The sequence below is a fragment of the Betta splendens genome, chromosome 17, assembly GCF_900634795.4.
Source record: "Betta splendens chromosome 17, fBetSpl5.4, whole genome shotgun sequence".
Lineage (NCBI taxonomy): Eukaryota > Metazoa > Chordata > Actinopteri > Anabantiformes > Osphronemidae > Betta > Betta splendens.
The window spans coordinates 13,582,332-13,608,772 of record NC_040897.2 but is presented as its reverse complement, the minus strand read 5'-3'; the positions used below and the strand labels follow the sequence as shown (position 1 = coordinate 13,608,772).

General features: G+C 41.7%; 1 protein-coding gene across 13 annotated transcripts in view; it reads right to left on the bottom strand.

The window, feature by feature from the left end:
- The window catches only part of LOC114844950 (receptor-type tyrosine-protein phosphatase F), a 129,218-nt gene that overhangs the window by 91,870 nt on the left and 10,907 nt on the right, over window positions 1–26,441 (bottom strand). The window contains exon 1 of one of the 13 annotated variants that reach the window (XM_041068186.2): window positions 5,528–5,843. The exons of the other annotated variants lie outside the window; for them this stretch is intronic. The gene's annotated coding sequence lies outside the window, so the exon portion shown is untranslated. Of the gene's footprint in view, window positions 1–5,527; window positions 5,844–26,441 lie in introns of those variants that run through there. 13 annotated transcript variants of the gene reach the window in all.

The following is a 26,441-nucleotide window of genomic DNA, read 5'->3' as shown; positions in this document are numbered from 1 at the left end:
ACCCTTTGGATGCACTGAGAAATTCTGACTTCAACTTTAAATGTTAAAACAATTTATAGCCTAATAAAATAAATAGCAGTTTATAAAAAGTGTAGACAAAAGCTTCACAGTCGTTCAGTGCAAATACATCCAATCAAGCACATTGGTATTTAGATAAAGTTATGATTGAAAATGCCAGAGATGTAATCTTCACAAAAACTATTGGCATTTGCCGGGTTGAATGATGTAAAGAAAATATACACTAATTGCAATATAAATGTTGACAATAACAAACACAAGAGATGTTGCCTATAAAACACGTCAGCCATCACATAAACCAGAACAATAACAACAAATCATTAGGAAGTCACGTAAGGACAGAATCTGCTTATCGACATCATCAGCGGCATGGAATAAGAGTTAGTGTAGCGCAAACCACTTATCTGACTATCACGTGACATCAGGACCTCAGGATCTAAACAAAACAGTTCTCCCAATGGTCTAAGCTTGATTTAGAGAAGGATCAGTGAACTGCAGCCCTCACCGGAGCCCATTTGTATAGTCGTTTTGTTTGACTGGGCTGTGATGTACAGAAAACAGTGATCTCACCAAATTCTTCCTGACATGTCATCTTGCTCTCTGACAACGATTAGACTGAACACCAAGCCATTACACATAAAGCAAGACACGCGGGGACAGGACCTGTCACTCACCCCACCAGATCCACCCTGACGCCTAAAGTGCCTCTGTCAGGTCAACAAATGAAAAGCCATCACGGCCAATGTTGCAGTCATCAAGTTGAAGTAATTCCAAAGACTGGTAAAATGCTATCTTGCCAAGTTCTGTTTAACTTGGCTGAGCATGTTTAGGCCCAGGGCGTCAGTTTGATTCCAAGGCTTAGCATTTTGTTGATGCACCATCACCTGAGGTGAACAACCGTCAAGGAAAAAGAAAGGCAGAGGCTAACATTTCCTAATAAAGATTTCATGAGGACTGCAATCTAGCAATTCTTAGATATGAAGCCACTACATGCAGAAGTGTCATCCTGTAAAGGATGGGAATGAAGCAGTGCAGACATCATTATAAGCATTAACAAGGCGCTGTACAGACTGTCAATAAAACGGTCAGTGTCAAACCATGTACTAGCTGTAAATTATTGACCTTATCCAAAAACAAATGCTCATCTTGGTTTTCCTAGCAAGAGGTGCAAACAACAGGGCAACTGGCTGCCCCTCTTCTTCCACTTCGCTCAACCAGTCTTCTTGTCTGACTGTTTGCCAAGGCGGCCGAGTCTCCCATGTTTACTAATGTAGAAGGAACCCTTTATCAGGGAAGAAATTTGTAGAGAAGAGGCAGGGGATTAGCCATCAAATTACCAGGCAGACAGCATCCCTGCTCCAGGGTTGTGGAGCAGTAATCTCTGAGGCTGACGGGGGGAGATCCAGATAAAGGTTTAGGATTGGTGCTCGGGAACCCACAAACTTCAAACTGTGCATAAGAAAATATGAGAGTGCGATTCAGGGAAGTTATTCCCCGTCTCTGTAACACCCGCCCGCCACCCTGCATATTATAAACCTACTCCCATGTTGTACTATGTGGTGTCATTACACAGCCAGCATCCCCACAGTGCCAGCAGTTTGATAGGGGGAAGCTCTCAAACAGATATGCCACAGCTATACAGGCTTGGTGGAATTAGATTTTAGTGGCCTTGCCCATGGTTTTTACATTGTCACACCACTGTCCTCCCTTAAACAAGCAGTCCTCTCCACAGAGAATACCCCCTGGACACAGGAATGTTTCATCAACGCCTCAGCCCCCGGCATCTTTACAGGGCCACAGTGGGCCAACAGGCGCTGAACAGGCAGGCTATAAATAAGTCAGGCATTGTAATGAAACCAAATGAATCTCCATCCATCTTCCCAAAACAAGGCAGGGACCCGAGAGTTCTGCAGGAAAGTCACTGCCCGTGTGCGAGGATGAGGTGCGACATGAACACAAAGTCAAACGCTACACAGACCCTGAATATGTCTCATTGCCAAACATGTCACACACGCCGTATTCCCAAGTCTGCGCAGCCATAGGAGCCGAGAAAAAAGACCTATAATATTATTTCACTGTTTGACATCTTACTGAGAGTAAAAGGACATTCCTACGTGGTCCTAAAGAGCGTGGATCAGCACCAGTGGACTAAAGAAGTCACGGCTTAGGAAGAGCCGACAGAAGGGCTGATAAAGTAATCAAGGACAATGTCAAGGCATTTGAAGAAATTTGGAGGCTGAGCAAACGAGGGTGTTGGCTGAGGCAGAGGGATAAATCAGTCACGTGACTGCACTTCTAGAATCGAGCGCCAAATAAATCAAGCCAACATTCAGTTTTATTTGCTTTCCTGCAGTTTAGCGTCACAGATCCCCTCTTATGGAAGAGCAAGGCAAAGCTGTGACCTTTAATTTTCTGTAAAGGCAATCCACAGGCGACCAATCTCACCTTGCCTCCCTGCAGAAGAAAGGCTATGTCAGATATAAGATATTAGCAGCAGGTCACCGAGTAATTCAGTGACACTGATAATTTGAAGGAGATAAAATATCAGACAGCACAGCATCAACGTGACCAATGTCTTCTAGTTCCACAAAACAGGGTTAAAGCATGCGAGACTCTGATGTGTACATTACTACAGTACACATTCACACATACAAGCACATGCCTTGGCCTTGTCATACATAGAGTTAGAGGAGGCAGCTGCCCCTGAAAATGGAGGCTGTTTCAATCAATGTGGCGCTGTAATGGGATGATGTGGAATTGAAATGAGTTTTGTGCAAGGAGGGAAATGTCCTCTCTGACAAAGCGGATTTGTGTTCCCGTTGAGAGACCTGTGGCTGTAATGCACAGACCTGGGTTTAAATGGAAGGTGGCGCGCTGTGAGCAGAACGGACCTCTGATGGCCTAAGTGGGAATAAAATGCACACGGATCTACGAAACAAAGGCAAATGTTTCAAAAGGAGAACAAATGAAGGAAAGAAAGGGGCTGAATAGGACGTATGCCTACGTCCTGATTGTTTTCAATTCACTTTAAAGCAAGCCGAGCTACAGCTGTAGTCACAGATTAAGTGGCTTCCTGCTCTACGAACTCAAGTCAACTTTAATTGGTGACAAAAATAACACAAGCACACTTAAAATAAACCCGTGTGATGATTTGGTATATAATCTCACGTCGAACCTTAACCCGTGCGGATGTCAGAGAAGTGGCACAGACCTACTGTAGCTGCTATGAGCTCCCTGCTCGGGGCGGCTGAAGAAAAGCGTTCCTGTCAAAACAGTGGGGATTTAAACATAAAGAAAGCTTTTTCTACAAACCTTCTGCTCGCGATGAATGACACAATGACCCCCTGTCACAATGAATGAGCAACTGTCTATAACAAATAAGTGTCACCCAGAGAGAACAGGAAGTGACTATCACATCACACAGGCCACTGATTGGCATCAAATATCTGGGCACACTCATCCTTCACTGCATAAACATGTTATTTATGGCATAACAGGCGACTGATAATTAGGTCTCGTTACAGAATAACTACTCGTGACCTTGAAGACATGACACAGAAATGAAATATCCATTATCTCTTGTCATTTTTAAATCTGAAACCCGATGAGAACTCGTTTGAACTCATAACTAATACCCCATCAAAGGCTAGCGGATTTTCTGTCTACCTACTGTATGTGTCATAGATAAATTGTCTGGTTCCACTGACACAATCGCCTTCAGGCATTGATCTGTGATTGTAAGCAAGCTCTTTCATGTCCCACCTGGGACGGGAGTGATTAGGCAGATCCATCATGCGTCAACGGGCCATTACACATCACCCAATTCAACAATGATGAGAAATCAAGTTCTATGGAAAAATCCATATGCTCAGTCCATAATTACTTTTGAGAAATCCGATGGGAAAAAGAGTGAGTGACTGTGCACAGGTGAAACCATTTCCTTTCATTCAGAAGAAAGCAAACGCACTTATGTGATGTTGTACACGTTTGGACATGTTGTAAATGGCTGCGATGCACAAATAGCCGCGGTTATTTCCTCACGTAGCATTCTAGACATCATCCGATGTTTCTATGGAACATCGCCGGTGACGGCGGGACTGGGGCGCCGTCGTAAAAGCGGAATGAAGGGTCAGAGGCCTGAATGGCAAAGGTGAAGAGGACAACACACAGGTCACCCACTGTGGACGGCAGTTGGTGTTGTTTGAACAAATGAGCATGGAGGACACGTCTCAGCCTGTTTGTTTATGCTACCGAGCAACTGAACCCACGGGTTAACACAAATGTTCATTCTGAGTTTTACCTTAAGATAGAAAAGAAAGTCTGCCTCAACACTAAATAAAGACCAGCACCAGGAGTTGTACAGTGAGATGTACTGCTCACAAGTATGAAGAACAAAGAAGGAAAAACAAATATTTTCAAGTACAACTCAGAATTCACAAAGTTACCACCACAGCGAGACAAACCCTTGAGGACATCTAGTCATTTCAAAGGCCAAACAAAACGAGCTGACATCTTTTCTGCTCTATGGTCTTCAGGCAAATTTGAACAAGAACAAGTTACACACAGGTAATATTTCCCAGAGAAGCCTTGTATTGTCTTGTATTGAGCAACAAAGTGACGCACATTCAATGTGACCAAAAAGACGCACATAAATGTTTTGTGTTATGATAAGAAAACATAAAGGCTTAAATTTAGAGCTGGTTGGTTTTTGTTAAAACAAATGCGTCTTCACTTAAGGCTTTTTCATGACAACCTTCCCTATAATAATGGTGATAATCGCAGCACAAGAAAAACTAGACCTTTAAATTACTCTACGAACTGTGAACTAGACATTATACTTGTTGAAACAGAGGCCCAAACGTTTTTTTCCCACAAATCATAATTTGTGACTTTGGGTAGTCCCAAATTACGTTCCAAAAGTTCTCCTGCAGCTCTCAAGCCCCTCCGTGTCTCCAAACTGAAATTCTTGTCGCGGGATCTTTACCCTCCAGATTGCCCAGGGAGATAAGGACAACTGGAAAAACAGGTTGTTTGGCCGGTTGCAGTGGAACGGTGGGGTGCCTCACCTTAGCAGCGGTAGCTAGGGGACCTTCTATGGCCCTTCTATTCAAAGTTCTCTGAATACGTAGGGGAGGGTTCGCACCAGACAGGGCAATTTGCCAAAGAGCCAGCCAATAGAGCTAAGCCAAGACAAGGTTAAACCATTGTTTTGGCTTAACAAGCAAGAGTGAGCAAGGACAAAGGAAAACGGGACAAAAGAATAGTAAGAAAATACCTGATCACCGAAGTGTAACACATCAACTTATTTTGTTACTTTATTTGTAAGAGGTTAATTGTTGAATGTTCGCGGAGACTTGAACAGTAACCCACGGCGGCGCAGTGTCGCAAAGACAAAGTTCAGCATCTAGAGCAGAGCAGGGAATTTCTGAAAAGTACACCTGTGCCTCGTGTAACTAACAACTTTGTTCTTCACTGATATAACGTGTTGTGGCGCAAACGTCCCGCTTACCTGTGCATGTCAATTCAGTCCACTTATAAATAAATCCTTTTTCTAATGTGAGGTACGCACTTCACAGTGAGAGGAGAGAGTATCCAAACCCTAGAAGAGAAAACCCAGCAGTATCCTCGAAAGATTATCCTTCAACTATATCAAACTACGTGGGAGAGCGTCTTCAGTTCCTGCTCAGTTATTCCATTCACAGAGTTTTAGTAAAACAGAAGAACTGCCTTTTGGCTTCTTCTGCAATAAGTTTCCAGCTGTGGCTATAGAGAAATGTGACTTGGGGAGAGATCCTTCCAAGGCAGAGCTTGTTCACACACTGAGCGGGTGTTCAGGGACTGCTGGGAGAAGCCAAACCCCCCATGTGATGTCATCGGTGTCAGATTTCAGTGGGAGGGGGTTGTGGGCCCTTACCTTTCGAACCTCAGCCAATCAGACAAATTTGTGAAGTACCTGCGTGCAGACAAATGTCTGCGGTAAAAGGACGTATATCATTATGGCTTATCTACTGATGAGGCAACATGACCCGAGGTAAACTCCTCTGTTGTCTTATCAGACACCGAGCGGTGAGCTAACAGGTCTAACTCCCTCAATTCAACCTATAAGAATAACTGCTGAACATGTTTCAAAGTCAACTTTTAATGACATTAGCAATGAAACTAAGGAGTTAACAATGTGTGACCTTGAGCCATAGAAGCACATTCAGAGGACAGAGCCATTATAACACGTGAGCAATAACATATTGGTGGATAATGAATGTATTTTACAAATTATTTGGCTTTCTCTCTCTTTATAAAAAGGGCATAAGGGATAAACTAAATATGCAAAATCCTCCTTCTTAAATCAGCAAGGCGTTGAGTATACACACACCCAAGTCCCAAACACACTGGTTCTCTCTCCCTCCGGTCAAACTCTGCTAGCCATGGAGCTAATCATCCACAACAGATGTTCAGAAATGTTCAGTCGGATTTATGACGGAGCTAAGAGGAACAGCCAAGTCAGCCTCTGGTGCTGTTTTTCTCTTCCGTCCTACAAGGACAAGGGATTGCACTGAGAGAGGATGTCAGCACAACCATTCTCTTCCCCAAAAATTCCCTTGCTCACCGAGACTCACCATCCGAGACGACAGCTCCTTAATAGATCACAGAGCCGTGGGACCTTGGGCAGAGGTTTGCTCATTTATCCCAATTCTAATGTGTGGACTGTGGCTTGAGTCATAAAGCAATGCTTTAACCGTGTTTGGCCCTCCACATTTTGATGTTTGTCTATATTTGTAGATCAGTGGCTTTGCTGATGCAGCAAGTCATAACCTAGGTCACGGATAATGACAGTAAATTTGTGTATGTATTATATGTTAGTACTTTTGAAGAACGGCAAATAACAGTTGTTGTCACTGTATCTCAAATAACTACATTTTCAGTCTGAGGATGTAAAACGCAGGTTCTTTTAGGCTTAAAGTGTGCTGTAGAAAACAGGGAACTGCAATGTGTTCTACATTTCTTCTTGTTGTTAACAATAGGAGACAGTCTGATGTGACTGGAGGCTGCTGATCTGTGCACACAACAGACTCTTCAGTAAGAAAGAGAGTTGTTTCATCTCTTACTTTTACTTCTAGTTAAACAAAACTGAATTTGGTCATTTGACTAAAATGCAGTTCAATGTGTGCAGCCACACAATATATTATAGCGTGAATTAAATCAAAATCTAAAAAACAACAAATCTAGACTTTTCTGGAGCCATCTTAATCTCCGAGAATTTAAGAGAACCTTCTTGAAAACAATTATCACACACACAGTCTGTGCCATCTTAAAGGTTACAATTACCTGAGATCAACTTGCAGAACAAATCAAACTGTAGCTAGAAGAAGTAAAGATTATCAGCTGGTGGTCTCAGTGTGGGAGCGGAAATTAATTGTAAGCTACTATAAAATAGTGTAGTGTGTCAGCTGCACAACATGAGCCATTTCATCTCCAGTGTAATCTCATTTTAGGGCAATGTAAAACTCAAAACACAGATGGAAGTGAACAGTAACACCCTATGCAAGATTAAAGCTGTTGCCTCGAGTGAGTATTTATAGCCCAAGAGGTTTTAGGATTTATTTTTTTTGCCCCACCCCCTTCTGAGCTTGAATAGAGATGGGAACACCCCCTACCTAGTCTGTGAATTTATAACATTGTGACAACCGACCATCCCCCACTCATTTCATTACACTGAAAAAAGCTGACAACCTCTCTGCTCCGAAGGGGCCAGCATCTCCATGACTTAAGCCAGTCTGCCAACAATAGCCAGTTAATAGATTCTAGTTAAACCTTATTTGTGAGATCAACGTGTCTCTGGTTTTAGCTTCATTGTGTAAGTTGTTGCACATTCGATATCATTTGTGTAGTTCCAGGTTATCCATTTGCGAGTAACACCTGGACAAGGTAAGAAACCTCAGCTTCTCTGTGGTCCTGAGTCAGCTGCATCTAATCAATCAGTCTTGGTACAAGAAGCAGAGCTTGCTGGTCCAGGGTCAGAAAAGCACAAATTATTATGAAGTATAAACAAATTAATATACTGTTTCTCGCATTATGAGACAACAATTAACAGCATCAATCATTAACTAATAACAACATCATAGGGAGCATGACCTAGATCACATTCAGTCAATCAATAGATGTTTTACCTCCCTGCTCAGAGACATCACTGACAAACAATTCTGGCTGCACGCCAGTGAAAAATTGCTGACCTGAGTTGTAAACACTGAGCTGTGAAAGTCAGTGTGCTGTTGCTGATAGGCTCTTATGTCTTCCACTATGTCATCATGTCCTGAGCCACAGCTGGGAAACACCTGTTAGCTTGACATCCACAGCCCAATTTACTCAGACATGGCTACTGCCTATTAACTCATTTACCTTCGGATCCACATCACACACAAATCCTACCATGATGTAAAACATGGGTTTTTCAGTATTTGCAAATGCAGTATTTAATCTCAGCTTGTGATGCTGGACAAGGATAGGTTACAGAGAAAGCTTCAGCACATAATTATTTCTAACTACGCTGCATGTCATTTTTCTGACACTAACCAAATAAGCATCCACAGTTACGTGAATAGAAAGAGCTACGGTTGCAGTATCTGGTTATCTTCAACATGCAAATATCTGACTATGCTACACAATACACAAACAATGGAAATGTCAAACATTGTGCGAGCACTATGTTTCTGCTGCACAGTCAAAAGACCAAGGGCAAAGTTTTGGCCGTGAATTTCTCTCAGAACTGTCTGCAGATAAGACTGGCTCCAGCACCGAGAGGGGAGGAGGAAGGTGATGGCACACGGCGACAGGAGGTGTGAAAAAGACAAGGACGGTGAGAAACAGAGCACATAAAAACACAGATAAGATTTGCTTCACAGTGCTGACCTTCAGAGAGAGCCACGAGCACACGTGCCTCTGCAGATACGCGTGGAGCGCGTGCGAACTCGTGCATGTGCTCTTATGTCGGCGCGGAGGTGATCACGCATGCACGCCTGTACCGAGCATTTAGTCACAGAATGAATGAGAGCGCAGAGAAGACGAGAGCGGCAGAAATGATAAAGGAAGGCACCATTTCCCTGCTACTCGTTGAAAATCAGAAACAACAAGCGCTCTCCATTACACTATGCTTCTGACAACTGGCTGCGCTCGCTCTCTGAGGGAACGGCGGAGCATGCCGCAGAATGCATGAGACAAATCATTTTTATCTGGGACCCCGGCGGGTATTGACAAACCAGGGATGCATTTAGATAGCCCAATTAAATTGGGGAAATGAAGCGACATTGAGGCACTTTACAGCATTGTGGCCCCACTCTACCCTCTGGCCCCTTGTGATCCCTCTCCAGACACTGACTTCCTTGCAGACTGCACAGCGAGGGGTACGGGGGTGGCAATGGAAACAGAGGCGGGTGAATGTGGGAAGTTGCTTTGGGGTGAAATATGCATGTGAGAGGGGACGATGTTTAAGAAAGGAAAGCACTACTGATGTTTTGTGTCCGTTATGTGGATGACCTTCAATGATCCACTCTACTCGGCAGACTGCATGATCCACTTCCCCTTTTCTCCTGAATATATGTGTCCTTCAAGTCCAATTTCCAGACCTGTATGTGGCATTGATTAATGGTGATTCCACTGAGATTACTATCAGAGAACCTTTCCTGGATACGGAGCGGCTGTCACCGAGGCAAACCCTTACGCATCGGTTTCGCCGAAGTTTTTAAAAGATTATGAAAAGTTGCAGAAATGTTGAAAGGGTGGTAGTGAAAGCTGCCAAAGTTTGTACCCTAATCAAGGAAAAGTCAGCGTGGAGAAAGAGCAATGCTGTGGTGTGCTGTGACCAGCTGTTCAGTAGTGTTACATTTCACAGACTACCGCCAACTAATCTGCAAAGACGCAAGCTGTTTCTGCAAAGAATCCTGCTTTGTGAGGATATTGTCAGCAGGGAAATTGATATCTTTTCCTCTTTTACAATGAAATTCTTCTAAACCTTCTCTTTATCTCATGTTTAAACTTACAAGCGACCGTTGTTTCTGCACAGCAGTTAGTAGAATTAGCTGTTATCAATTACACGTGGCCTGTTATCATAGGAGAATGAGAAAAATCACAAGCAAACTGAAAATGTGCACAGAGATTAACAAGTCGAATTTGGTCTTTTTCTGGCGTATTTTTACCCCTAAGCCAATATTCCTATTGAGAGGGAAAAATCAGTAAGGAGATGCGGCTTAGATACCAGTGGAAAAACAGTGTGGGAATCACGCAATGGGGAAAAAGAGCAGGAATCCAGGAAGACGACGTTCACAGCACCTAGAACAGGGTAAGTATGCTGTGTGCTGGGGAGACTTTGATAAATCTGAAAAACTTTCAGGAAGAGCTGCCTAATAAAAGCCCCACAGAGCAGGCGCTCCCAACCTGACGAGGCTGCACTTTGTCTCTGACAAGACAGCCTTCCAGATGCTTTCTCTCAATAAATTTCTGTCTCACACAGAGGATAAGGTGCTAGCACTCAGGGAGATAAGGCGCCTGCCAGGCTACAGTGAAAAGTGTCAGCTACTTTTCAAATATACTCTAAGCTTCGTGGATGCTTAGTGTCAATATGCATTTGACTTCCAGCCACACAGAAACAACAATGTGATTATGTGCAGTGTCCTGCAAAGTTTTACACATTAGTTTGACACAAAACAAACTAATGGTGGTCTAATAAACCACTTTATTATTCTAATAATTTTCCATTGGCATGAGGGAAAAACAACTTGGACAAAAAGGGATGAATTCAAAAACACAAATCAATGTCAGCATTGTTAATAGCTCTCATTAGAAAATCTCCCCAAGCTTTGCACCAGAGTGCATCATATTGCAGGAATCAAAAGGAGGGGGACATTAAATTATTCCCTCTGCTGGAGAAGGCTGCCTTCACTGCTAAAAGGAAATAAACCACAAAATTATGTGCTAGCCTCTTGCATAAATGACTGCTGGCATTTGAGTGCTCATGGCATGGAAATAATATCAAAAAATATCGAAGAATGTTGTACTGTTAGAATGGGTTTCAAAAATAGGAATATTAAACTAAAGCCATTGTGGCTGCAAACTACAGGAGCCAACATTACTTTGTGGCGTTACCTGTATCAACAATTAAAAATAGGTAAAATAGAACCAAAAGGACATCAATATTTATGGAGTCTACACTAAACTATGAATCATTCACCCATTCACTCTCTCTCTCTCACACACACACACACACACACACACACACACACACACACACACACACACACACACACACACACACACACACACACACACACACACACACACACACACACACACACACACACACACACACACACACAATAAAAGAGTAATCCATCACTGGTGCCGTTTTGCATTTGCAGGGTTCCACTCTTCAACAATGGCTTGAGTGACAGGGGAAGACAAGCCCCATCCCCCTGACCAAAATAATAGCTATGTCATCATTTAGCAGCACAAAGAAAATAAATGGAATGGGTTGTATGTGAATGAGCTTTGTTGTAGTACATTATAACAGCAATTCAATGCGCTCAAATACAATTTATAACATAACTATTACTTGAACTAAATAGTAAGATCTCATTGTTTGTATACTCACTAAAGTAACTGAACAACTGACCAGAGGTCTACCAGCTTTAGCATAGTCCATGCATGTTTCTCTTCATTAACTATGCACAGCAGCGAGTAACAAATGGACCTCAACCAACTGAACAGAAAGTTAGCCCAAAAATAATTAAGGAAATAAAATATTCAACATCAAAGTTCCTATTATAGAATCAGTGCCTCATAAAGATGAAATGAGTGGATTAATCTCAGTGCTAATGGAGAGGAAAGTCAGTAATTCCCCTTTTCCTTCATTCAACTTCATTTACCCCTTTATGAGTTACATCTTCTATTACCTATGTCTGGGATTTCTGGTGCGTGGCAGATCAAGAGAACTAGATCCAGTGCACTGGTCTCTGTAATTGGGAAAGAGAAAACTGTGGCTAAAGGAGCAAGCTAATAATAACAAAGATCTGCGCTCCAGGTGCTCCAAGAAGAACTTTGTATTTCAATTAGTCCAGGGACCTCTGTGCTGTTTTTAACCTTTTGATGGAGTATTGCTTAATGTAAAAGTGCTAAAGTGCAGTGTTTTTTGAGCCAGAAACGAAAAAAAAAAACGTTGGACTGCCCCTCAGGGACCGCTACGTCTGTGGAAAGCTAGACTAGGGAAAATACCTGCGTTTCCCAAACCTTGCATAGCTCTAAAGCTTCAAACCACCAAGCTCCACACTTCTTAGAGACTTTCCAAACATACCTTATATCCATCTACTAATACTTAATAGGTTTTACATCACTCCATTGGCAAAGCTGTAAGGGCATCAAAAAGCTGAAAAAGCCTTTTCCACTTCACCAGAACTCTCCTTATATTTGTTACTCTTGCCTTCAGTAGAATGTCTGAGCTCCTCTGGGACAGCGATAGTCAAACCAGGCCAAATGTAAGGTCACTCAAGACACTAGTGGATTATGTGTGAGGGGCAAAACAAGTCATGACATTGTGTTCTATTCTAAAAACAATTTATTCATTCATGTTTCCTTTTTACTGTCCTTTAACGAAACAATAAAATGCAATAAATCCACTGGCATATTGCTAATTATTATAATTAGTTAGAACACAAATGTAATCAAACCCTTAGTAACTGACGTAATTAGGTTAAGTTAAGGAACGAAACCTTAGGCTATAATTAAGCAGATTTGACATTATATCTGTATAGTACAGACTATAGAGTGTTGGTAATGGGTGCGGCAAATGGATCTGCATTCCTAGCATTACTAAATTCCATTTGGGCTCCCTAATGTCTGACCCACTAGCATGGTATTAACTGCAGGACCATGGTGGTAACACGGAAACACTCTGGCACGCCCCCCTTCCTATGATCAAATATTTGAGGCTAAGGTCGAAGTCCCACCATAGGCCATGCTGCCACGCAGTAAACACAGCATGCCATCATGAGCGCTGATCGGGCTTTAGAGGGTGCTGGATGGTTTAGAGCGTTAAAAAAGAAGGTGCGGTTCCTGCCTGTCCCACAAGTCCATCTCCCTGCTCTAAAATATGCAGCTGATCCCACTGGACGGTGCAAAACTGAAATGGTAGTTGAACCGTGCTGTAATTTCCTCCAGCATCTCCTGATGCGTTGCGCCCGGTTGTTCACCTATGAAGAGGCTTCCAGCTAGAAAAATGTTCAGGTCCCTTCTGATCTGTGAACCATTCTGGTTATATCCCTGACAACATTAAGGAGAGCACTGCAGCAGACAAATGCCACCTCTCAGCCTGTGCCTACAGTCATCTGTTCAACAAGACCTTTAAAAATCCCTTTTCCTAACTTTCCACATGTATGCAGGTTTTACAGTATTTGTGTCGTTAATGTTTTTCTATCAGACACACATTTCAGAAGAAAAGGACAACCAACTAACAAGGTTACACAAATTATTCTTAATTTTTTTAGGAATATCTATATATATATATATATATATATAATATATATATATAATATATGTCCTATCAACCATTTAATTATATTTTACATCAAGGCTTGTGGGTTCAGTTGATAAAACAATGCTGCCTGCCATACAGTAAACACTATTATTGTGCTACTATGTCCTTGTACCATAAACATACAGCATAAGCTTTATAACCCCAGAAAATAACATGACTGTCCTTCAGAAGCATGTACAACACGCCACAGGCACAGACCTGAAAGTAGAACCCAGCCTTCACACAGACAGTATTTATTGCAGGGTTATTGTACTGGGTTCAGTTACACTCTGCAGGTGTTTATGGTATTGTGTCCACCCCCTCTGTGTTACCATGGTGATAAATATGAATCCTTGGGAGCATAACTCTTCTCGAAACCCAATGCCTAATTTTCTTGAGGAAAGGTTTCGAAATTGTGTCACCAGATGGCCAGTACTTGTGGGCGGACAAGCCACCATGGCAGCAAAATATGCTCACTGCTGAATTAAACTAACCCCACGTCCCTAAAGTGACTATGCAAATTAGTCTACATGTCAAATACCCTAAACTAAATTGGCAATTTAAATCAAGTAGCTAAACAGTAACTTAATAATACAAGCAGAGAAATGAGACTAGTCTCTTGGGCAAAATATGACTCAAACTCAAAGCAGCGAGTTGGTTGGTTACATCAGAGCTTAACAAAACTGACAAGAGCGATGTTTTCATCGTTCATTAGCTTAATATGTTTACTTAAAGAGTACACTATTAACTTATCCCAGTGGGCCAGCTGTTTGACAGCATATCAGACAGCTCTGCCCTGGTTTATGGATTCGTATGGTTTTTTAAATCCCAAACAGGTTAGGGTGTTTAAAATCCAAATTCTCCGTGTTGGATATGCTAACAGATACAAAATTCCATAACAGTTCAAGGATAAAATAGCACACCGGCTTTCATTTGCTAGTAAAATCCAATCAATACACATTATTGCCTCAGTGAGAGCCCGGATTTGAAAGAAAACAAAGATCCAGTCTAAGGGGAAATCATTTGAACTTCTTAGCTTGAAACCTGACAGAATATTTCACGTTAGGTCTACTGCAAACGTTTGATTCATCATTTCTGTGAAATAGAGACCACACCACCATTTCCAAATGTGTTTAGCTTTCCACAGGCACAGCACTCCAGTTAAGTTGAAAATAATCAGAGCAGACAAGAAATTACAAAAACATGCTGTGACCTTTCAAGTCTGAGGGCGGAAGGCTGTGTATACATTTACAAAATGTGAGGGGACAGTAAAAATTCCCATCACAGAAATTGGAGTGTGACTAATGGGTGGTGAAAGAGCTGGTCTGTAACCTGAGCTCCAAAATAATCTTGCCCAAGTCTGCATGGCCACTTTTGGGGAGCAGTGGGGGGTTTGACAAGGGGAACGGAGGACCACCTGCACACCCAGCAGAGCTAGCTCCTTACTGGCACCACCATTTGTTACGCTCTGGATTCCCATTACTACACAGCTAGGTCGGCTGGGAAATCCATCTCCTAGTGTCAGGTTTTTCAAACTTCTATGCAAACGGCAAAGATGGAAAAGAGGGGGAAAGATGGCAGTAATCGAAAAGGCTACGGTGGACTGTTAAAGAGCAGCAGATCCAAAGTATTGTTAGGTGGTAAGTTAAACCATACTCTGACTGCAGGACACTGTGATGCCCAAAATACACATTAAAACTGAAAGCAGCATTACAGTATACGCATGGAAACCAGCCAAGCATAGTGTTAGACCTAAATTTATCAGGCACTTGACACATGGTGAAAGCTGCTAACAGAGGTAATACAGTACATACTGTATATTAAAAGGCAGCATTAGCCAAGCTTGGTTTGTATGTCAGCTGAGGAGGCTGGTGGTTAACCTCAAATAGATCTACATTTAATACAGTTTCCAACGTCAGAGTGGTTATAAAAGGTTAACTTTATAGAAAATTAACAGTTTCAATGAAAACGATTACTCAATTTAAGCTTCTCATTGATTAGATGATGCTAAATTGTGCCAATCACGAAAATAATAAAGAAAAACGACATTACAATTACATGAAGAGCTGCAGCCATAATATGTAAATGAATCTTAATGAAAATCTTGAGTGAGTAGTTAATGGCCTCATGGTAAAAGATAGATAACAGGATCAGCTACTCAGAGCACTGCCAGTGGATTTCTACTTTGGATCAAATATTCACCAGAAACAACGTCCCCGTCCTTACGTCCAGGTGTAAGTGTTTATAAATTTGACACAAGCGGGTTTGAGACTACTTCTAATTCCTTTTTGGATCATGAAGGCTAGAAATTAGGAGGAAAGGGGTTTCCTACTCAGACACAGACATCCCTGAGGCCTGTCCTTTCTACATGGTTCTCTGCATCAATAATACAGACTGACACGCACAAGATACTCTCAAGGAGGGCCAGTCAGTTTGTGTCGCGGCTGCGCATGCCATGAAACAAACAAATGAGAACTGACAATCCTTGTGATAGTCCATATATCCCTGGTGAAAGGGTTACATCCTGGTGTGTTCTGCCTGCGCCTATGGATCCTACACAGGATTCACGCTTTCTGCTCCGCCTTCACTTGTTCAGCAATAGTAATACTAACTAGGTTCTGTAGAGAAAGCATTAAAAAGTACAGTGCAAAGTAAACAGATACTGAATAAAGATAATATGCACCGAGAATCTGGGAAAAGCAGTGCTGAAAATGTGAACTAGGAAAATGTTTGTCAGGAGTAGAAACAGGACTGGAAAAGCTTAGAAATTATATTAGCTGCAACAATGTTTGGCTCCCAGTAGGAATTTATAACAGATGTGTGGGAAAGAACTGTACCAATAATCAAATTTGTATGAGATCTGTGAGAGATAAATTACACTATTCTAAAAAGTGTTGCAAAATACGATTCTACTAATATTCGTTGTATGTATAAATCACAATCATAGGGGGAAACTATTGATGTCAGTGGAGCCCATGAGTTATAAGATAAAGAATGATGGATTTGATTCAAGTTGGGTGTGATGTTAATTTGTAACATGTTATAGAGCTGACTAGAAGCAGACATCTGTGCAGTTAGTTTTAGGAATGCCAAAAAACATAACAATAGCAATATAACAAAAAGTTTTGTCATTTTCTGAAAACCATGTGATTTAAATTTTAAATGTTTACACATCAAATAGAGGGCTATGCATTTGTGATTTAATTTTAAAAACTACCTCCTAAAATTTGTTTTGCTTTTGTCCCTCATCTTCAGTTGACAAGTGTCAGTTGATACCTAACGGTCACCTTAAACGGTAAAGCAGCTTTTAACTGACGTTATTCCGATGTGTGCACAACGTCACACCCTCTGGTTTCACATCAATGTAAAGTCAAAATAAAATACTGATACAAAAGGTCTGCAAAGAAAAGGTTAGTCATATGATGCATTTCTACAGATTTGTTCTAAAGCTCTTAATTAGCTGAGACATTTTGCTTAGTGGCTTGGCATTTTAGCCACAGGGGGGTTGATATAGTTGATTGTATTGGACAAGCTAGCAGAAGGACACAACCTAAAAGGCTGATTCAGGATTCTAAATCCTTTGTCCTTAGAAAATTGTGTAAAACTTTGTCAAAATAGCAGAGAACATAGTATTAGAGAAATGTTCTCAATGTGATGCCAGAATTCTTTATCCTTCATGCAAAGTCATGGTGGTGAAGATGTTAAAAATGAGCGTGAAATCTGACGCTATGAAGACACTGATGATTCGCAAAAACAAGCAATTACCCTTTTAAAATTTCACGCAAGTCTATCCTATAAACCTGTTTTCACAAGAGTTATTTGAAAAGCAGCGAGGCCAAGATAGAGATGTTCATTAGCCTATTGCTGAGACAAACACATTTGATGGATTAAACAGTCAAATATAACAAGATGCTTGAACTGCTGTCCTGGTTGTTAAGGGAGATCAAAGTGGGGCCTGAGGGTCTGGTAAGTACGGGGAGCAGGATTGGTTCAGCAGAGCTCCAAAAGAACAAGTGCTGGACCAAGGAGATACGACATCAGACGTGTGCACTGCATTCCCTTAGGCCTGTTCTTTCAGAACTGTCAGACTGGCCTGCACCAAGCCGGCTGAAAAGGAGAAGGGTGCAAACATCCGTTCAGAAACCACTTCTAATCTAACAATGAGCATAAGCCTCATTTGGCAATGCACCATCTTAGTGAAGCTGGTTGAATATGTAGAAATCAATTCAGGCTTTTTAGAGCCCCCCTCCCCGTAAATTCTCATCCTACCGTGAAAAAGAAAAATAAGCTAGGATGCAGTTATGGTTCTGTGTATGACAGGTGCGCCTTGTTTTCTTAATAAATTTAAAATAAAAATGCAAGCAGTTACAACAAAATATTGCAGCATAGCCATCTTTCACCAAATGATGTGTTTTGTCTGAGAGGAGACTCAAGGTTTTGAATTTCAAGCCATGGAGCGCAGGCATTACATATGGACATTAAAAGCCAGACGTGTGGCCCTCACTTTGCTGCTGGAGTACTTTCTCTTTGACACAGACTACATTTGTTTGCTGATGGATTGCCTGCCTGGCCTGCCTGTGCTAGCGCACATGCAGTAAGGAGACAGAAGTGCTGATAAAATGCTTTTTGCCTGGCTCTCAGGCACATCATAACATACAGCCCAAGGTTGTCAGTTTCCATGACATTTCAGAGACTCAACAGTATCAATTTGGTGTTTTTCTTTTATCCTAACGCAGGTTCAGACTTTCTAAATGATTCAGGCCTGGCCAGCTTTATTTTTCTTCTTGTCTATTAAAAGGCCAGAATATACTCCACATGAAGTGTTGGTCTGACAGGCAGAAAGCTGCAAAATGTCTTTTTTGTAGTGTCTCTCGTGTTTTTAAAAGCTCTATACTAAGTGTACCTCTTCCTATATTGTGCAAAAGCTAAAACCAGCTGATTAACAATGTATCAGTTATCTAAACATTCTGTTTAATTTATTGATTCAGCTATGATATACTGTACACCTATGTCAGTCTGAGAGATTAATAGGAAATGATGAAACATAAGAGTTTCCACAGACACCCACACGTTGTGGGTTTTGAGTTGATGGTAACACTTGATGTGTACTTTTATCTGCAGATGAAAAGTCCCTATAAGTATACAGGAATATGCAGTTCTGGCCATACACACGCACAGCCCGAGTCTTGTAAATGTGAGGAAATTATCAATAGGCGGCAATGAAACACTGCTTCCAGTCTAAATCCATCTCCCACTGTTACAGAGAACTTGCCAACATTTAGGAATAGAAAATCTGAGAATGTAAAAGCAACTTGCTCTCCCAAGAGGAACAGTACATGATGCAACATACGCTACAATGTAGTCGCTGCCTTTAAGGTTCTTTCCATCTCAGTTGTCAGATGCACATGGACTAACACTCAAAACAAAGATAAAAAGAAGGGCTGAGGTAAATGAAGTGCACAGGATGTGGTGTGAGCATCAGATGAGGATGTGGTATTAGTGCATTGACTTGACATGCCAAATTATTCCCTTAATGTGTGTAAAGCTACACAGATATGCATGAAGACGTGCCTGAGAAAAATGACATCCAGCGCTGCGTTGTTGCCTAGGAGGACTTATTACCACCATCCTTGTGCAAAGCGTGACCAATCAATTTAACTTCCTGCTGGAAAAACAACACGTTGACTGGGGGGAAATCAGCATCTGTTAAATCTGCAGTCCATTCAAAACCATGATATCATACAATGCCGTTCATACCACACAAACAAGGGGGAAAGAAAAGTGAGGAAACCGTGAGAAAGGGAAGGAGAGGCCTTTGTCTCCAAATGAATCCTGGTGGAGGTAACTAAATGCTACTTGCTGTCCATCACAAGTGAAAGCAATAGAATAGATTACCCTCCTGCAGGTCAAGGTCGAGGGCTAGCGCTATGGCGGGTCATAGCCCAGGCTGTCACAGCTAAATGAAATCATTCCACAACTGGTTCCTATAGTTGTATGCCAGCGAGGGGGTCACAGTCTAATGTGTTTTCATTTAGCGATTTAAGAATTCAAACCATAAAGCGCTTGCTTTTCCTTCACACCTAAAGCACTGACACACGAGCCATAGGCTGCACCCAGTGGCTGACTCTACTGGCCAGAAACATGGTTTGGATAAAAGATAACTGGCAAAGCTTTCCAGTCCAGTAACGAATACGCACAGCGCTGCTCTGCTGAACCTCTTCACCGCAGCAGCACTCAAACACACCACTGCCGCCTCTGTTATTACCCTCTGGTAATACTGTAGCACTTAAACCAGGGCCGGCTACAGCTAAACATCCAACTCATCTCTAAGACTCATTAGCCGGAGCAAAGCACAGATACACAATGGTTTGTTGTGCTGCAGCTCCATGACCAAAACAGGCAACACAGGTTTGGATGGAAAAGTATGAAGCTGTCAAACAACTGGAGCACTGGAGTCAAGGGTCTAAGCAGTTCTGACTGCAATAGGTTGGCCCTTCTATGAAAACAGATGATTAAATTTCATCTGATTGCTTCTCAGGCTGTGCAAATTTTCATAAAGCAAAGCTCAATTTTGAGGCCACATTTCAATTAAACTATAAATAGCGTCGATAGAAATGGAGGCATTCACAGAATCTGTACGGTTGCTATTTACTTCTTAAATGTGGGTAACTGCACTGACTCACTAGGCGTTGCAAATATTTCATTACTCCATTTGCATTATGGCTAAAGCGGTTACTATAGTAACATTTGATTGATGGCTTTGTTAAGTGAAATAGTTACGCCCCATTAAACTGGTGTAATATTGCATGGCAGTCATCTCAATAACCAGGGACAGAGTAATTACCAAGTCATTAAAGAGGGAATAGACTAATACAGCATGGTGCGCACATGTATGAGTGGCACGCGTTTACAGCTGCATGTGGGAAAAGATCTGTGTGTGTGCAAATACTGTATGTCTGCATATAATACGCTTTTGTGCAATCTAGCCTGAATCTAGATTAGAAAAAGTGCACATAAACATAAGTGGCAAAGTCATAAATATCATCATCAATCTGAAAACAAAGTTTGCTTCCTCATTTCACACTACAGATGCTCTAATAGTGCCGGCACAAATGCTCAGTTCCACTGGAATTACATTCGGCGGCGCCTTGATAATAATCTGATGGCTAAGTCAAGAATACTTGTTCACAGGAGTAAGTCCTTCTCTGCAATCCACAAGCCAGAGGCAGAGCACAGTGGTGCTGGCAATGATTGAGAGGATCCAAAATTCAAGAGAGAGAGAGAGAGAGGGAGAGAGGATGTGGAGTGAAACAGATGTGCTGTTGTTCGTCGGCGGCAGCCTGCATGCAGGGGTGGGCATTCACAAGCATACACAAAGCTATATACACGTGCATAGACAGCAGCGGCACTCAATCATCCTGGTCGACGGCCAATCCATCTATTGCTGGTTGACTGGGATCCAATCACCATTCCCAACAGGGCCAGAATGAAAGAATGGCAGACAGCTTGTGAAGAAGCCCACTCTCTCATAGTAGATTGATGAGACAAGTCTTGGGGCAGTACATGAGGCATTCTATAGTGAAACAAAACTACCATAGAAATGCTCAACTCTGTACAGAGTTTGTCCAGATGTTTGCTGTTAAAAAGCAAGAAGGTGCTTTAGCTTTTGTGTCATGAGCCTCACTCTTAAAATGCTGTAAAACAGTCTCTTACATCAATGCAGATTACTGGTGGACGACAATACTACAAGACCTTAAAAATAGAACGATTTGAGTTGACAGAGCAGATGCATCTCAGAAATCTAGACTCAAAAAAGAACGGGATATAAATTAAAGTTTGAGGCTACTGTAGTACACAACACAGAAAACAGTTGAAAACACATGTGATAGATGGACAGGTCCAAAACCGGAGCCAGCAGAAGCTTGTTGTCGTCGGACAAGCGAGAATGGGAATTAATCATCCGTGACTTTAATTTCTCCATTAATTAATATGCCGTGTTGTATTGGCTGTTTAACAGGTCAGGGCAGAGCCTGTAAAGAGTTTCTTGGGAAGATTCCTCAGTGTTCCTTTAACTATCTGAATAATTTATGTTTTACTTTAACAACTCCATAATATTAATTGGCCTCTTGCTGGGGATTTTGTATTCATAAGTAAGCCCACTTACCTAACAGACAGAGTGGAATCACCACTAATGTGGAAAATCACAGAAAATTGCTATTCATGAGCCTGGTTAGCCTCCGCGTGCGTTTGGCCAATACATTAACGCTACCTGGTGTGGGGGTGTAAGAAAGCTGCAGTCCTGTGCTGACTACTGTATGTGCTGCCGGCTCGGACCGGACATGATGTCATATCTGCTCCGAGTGCCGCGCTGACTAACTCTGAGATGTCATCCAGCAAGCCTGTTAGAACAAATTTCAATATTCAAATTTTTGAATTATGGGAGCACACATACCGAAATGAAGCAGCTCACAAAATACATTTGAACTCGTGTTTCTTTCACGCACACCCGTCTCCTAATTCTCTTCTAATCACGCAGTCTGTTCCCACAAGCAACACGATATGATTCCCCTGTGTTAAAGGCAAAGTTAAGCATAATATTAACTCAAGTCCTTCAAGAAAATGAGCAGTGAAAGGCCAAGCGTATGGAGTCAGCTCTATTTATAACACGTTAAACATTCACTGTGTCTTGCTGTAACGCATCACTAGTTAAGGAGCCCAAAGTCCACAGCTGCTTGCATGGGTTCACCCACAAAATGATAGAAATCTTTCATTTCATGCAAGGTTGCTATGTTACCGTATCATTGACAAGAAAAAACTGCCCACAAACATTTTCACTACGCAACCATTTAAACCGCTGTGCTCAAATAGGACGATGGAATTGCATAACCTGCGTTTCATAAGCCTAATTATTCATTAAACCGAGGGAATAATTAAGCTTCAGCAGATGTACACAGTTCACATGAAACAGACTGGGGTGGGAAAGCTTCCATTCCACAAACAACACCAACAAAACAATAATTCAAACACATTTCATATCAAATGTGCATAATTAAGCCCAAAGTTTCGTTTCATATTTCATAACAGCGTCAATGTGCAGAGCCGAGTCAAAGAGATTTAGTTTAGTTGGCAAAAACCAAAAACTTTTTAAGAGCAACTGGCCCCCAGCGACAGGACAATTCCTATTGTGGAGCCCTACTGGTGACTCTAATCCCCATTATGAAGATAAACAACACAAACAGCAGCCAAAAGCCTGCATTATTTGAAGGCATCCTCAGGCAAACATGCCATTTGCTTTGCCCAGCTTCCCAGATTGACAGGAGCATATATTGCTCATCTCCATTTGTTGCTGCTTTGTTGCCGTGTACGACACGATCCGGTCCTGTGAACACGGCACCAGCGCGGTGTGAGCGGCGCACACCAACGCTGCGTCGGCCGGTTAAACAGCTCAGTGCACGGCTGCTCCCGCTAATGTGGCCACGAGCACGCTCCGGTGGGAGAGGAGCCTCCGGACGGACCGAGCCGAGGCTGTTTGAGATCAGGTCAGGTTCTCTGTCGTTCAGTGAAGGAAACTACATGGCTCAGATACTGTATATTATATTCAGGCAAACTGCAGTAAACGCTGGATAAAACGCTTTTTGACTGTTTGATAAACAAACATCTTATTGCTGCGTCTGTGCTTTATGAGCATAGGAACATATATTATGATAACTGCGCACCGTAGACAAGGACATAGTCTGATCCAATTTTACTTCTGCTGAGAAACTTCCACTAAAACTGGGAAGTGAACTCTGGGTACCGAAGCTTTTCGTAATAAAACCAACTCAACTGTTGTATTTTGACACTAGCTGGAACTATAATCCACACTTCGTGAGCAGAGAGAGCATAAACGTCTGTTAGAATGAATCATTCCATAACATGCTCCGTTCACACTGCCGTTAAAAACAGACAAAAAATAATCCTGACTGCCCACTTAATCTTTCACCCGTCAGCAGCATTTAGCAGAAAGCGCATGTCTAGAAAGCAGTACAATATCCACTATCAACCTCTGCTTGATTGTATGAATTTAGCCCCGTTCAAAAAGGAAACAAAAGTGACAGTTGTTGGGCTAAAACATACACACAAGTGTAGATTTCATCATCTTTATTGGCTTTTTAAAATTTGCAACTGTGAAGACGACTCGACAATAAGTCCATCACTCTGCAGCCACTGTGCTCAGCAGCACCTGAGCTGGATGGGCCCATTCACAATGCACAATAAGTATAATATTCACTTCTGCACACTGCCTGAAAAATCCAATAATGCATTTCTCTAGTCATGGAAATTTCTCAAAGTATCTGCAAAAACACAATATCCTACAGAACAGTCCAATGTCATCTAATATTGGTTGTAATGACCTGCTGAATCCCATTACTGGAAAATAAAAGCTTGGTAATTACTTTTTCCAATTTATGGATAATTTATCAATTTTGTGTCCCCATTGCTGAAATGGATACATTTCAATTCCTCTCTTTAGATACAAGGACATAGCTAGTCACTATACAGAATGCTACAGAATGCACAGACTTGTCCCTTGGACGGAAACCAAGAGCGGTGTGATCTCATTTCATCTCACAAGCAATCATTAGGACATCTCACAATTGATGACAAGCACACTTGCTGCTGATATTTAAGTTGTCACACATCCAGAGCAACACATGCTGTATATTTATCAGCCCAGATGGACTGACACTATTGATAAATATTTACTTGCACTTAACATCTGTGACATGACAAACATTCCTGCAGATGAAAGTGCGACGAAGCAGGATCATTGGCAAGAGACAAATCAGAAGCTGAAAGACGCGCCTTTCCTTGAATCTTCGAAGTAAAGCGAAGGCACTGATCTGACAAACCTATTTAAGTTTCTAACGCATATTACACGATGATTAAAAAAATAAAGGCGAGCGTTTCTTGCTTGCTTGTTAGTCGCTGCCGCGGTTATCACAGAAGCCTGAGAGTGACACTGCGCTAGCACTGCCAGTCCACGAGAAGTAAACTCATTGTAATGCTCTCGAGGCTCACAGGCAGAAGTACACGCAGTCCTTGACCATGGTATCCTGCTTAAAATGTAAATCAGCCTCTGAATAACGGCAAAAATAAGCAATGAGTATGTGCATGATGACAAATTATTTTTGCCCATCCCATAAATCACTGTGTTCGCTGGCGTTTTGGATTCTCAGCCAAACCTTGGACATGCCGACTGCACTAAAGCTCAACATACAGTATGGAACCCTTGTTTTCATTTAGGACTTTTTTTTTTCATTTACAGGTGGACATATACCTGTTTGTACTACCATAAGGTTCAGGCTGCTATAAGTAAAGACAGAATTTCCTGTGTGGTTAGATGAAAGTCTTGAGCCAGGATCAGAGCTAATCCAGACATTTTTGATGGATCAATATCAACTGTATAAAACCCCACCCAGTTCCTATCACTTTATTTGCTACTAGTAGACTTTCAACAGTTTTCAGCTGCTCTTTTATAACAGTATCCATCCACCAGCATGATGGGCAGCCTTTGTGTCCCTACCATCACTGCACCTACACACACTAATTCACTAAAAACACCTGATCCAGGTAATGAGCACAATGATGAAAGCGAGACGCCCGATGTCCAATTACTCATAATTATTGGCATTTGTTGGCGAGCAAAGCCATTAGAGCTTTTTTGGGGGGAAATAAGTCCTTTGATCTAAAGTGACCTTTAACTTGGTGTTTCACAAAGTTTCATTACTTGTTTTCATAGTAGTCAAAGCAAACGGTTGCTACACTTTCTTAATGGAGAGCTGCAGTTGTCAGATGTTTCCAAAGCTAGTGATTTTAAATTACACCCACTTTTAGCTGTGATGTAGTTAGATACAGTATGTAAGAGATGCTATACTACATATAGACCTACAGGAGCAGGAACTTATTATCTGCCATTTAAACTTAAGTGGCTGTTGTGATTCACCATGTCCTGATTTGCTTCTAAGGGTTTACATCAAAAACAATCAATGAGAGCTCCAATTAATTTTTCAATTAAAATAATCTTGGCGTTTCCAGATTTGCTGGACTTTACTTTGATGTTTGTTTACTTGTTCATGGTGCTCCTTTTGCCAGATAAGGTACGTCTGCACATTAGTTTCAAATCCACTGCATTTGGCTTTGTGCAGGTAACAAAAGTGTTGATAAGCACACAGTCAAATATTACTCTGTCATGTTATTAAGTGATTACGTTCCATATTTTTTATTGGTCTTTAGAACAAAGAGCTGAATTTAAAGCAAGCCAAAGCGACGCCACAGCCACGACTACCAAGAGCGAATGGCAGCTCAAATCTTCCATTCTGGCTTTTAAATCAAACACTGATCATCTTCTGCAACGGCCACGAGGAAAAGATAACAAAAGCCATTTTCATGCTTTACCTTGATTTGTATGGATGGACAGCTGATTCTTTCCTACGTCACTTATTTCACAGCAAAATGAAAAACAGCTATTAATACACTTTTCCCATTTACTCTAAAATGAATTCACTGGGAACAGTAAAAGGTAACACAGGGGTTGCTCTGGAGCTACCTAAACTTTTAAGCTACTGCTATTTACTTGTGCCAAACTCTAAAAACTGAATAAATTCACATTTCTCCTGCCAATCATTATCTTCCTTTACCTGCACTGAACCATACTCAGGGGTGAAGTTGTCTTTGCAGAGCAACAGTAAGCTGATCAAAATGATAAGTGATCAAAAGCTGCATTCAGTGACACAGAAGACAGCCTGAGGTCTCAACTTAGAATGTGACAATATCAAATGAAATCTAAAAGGACCTTTTTTGGTCCCGTTTGCGTTTCACTCATCGT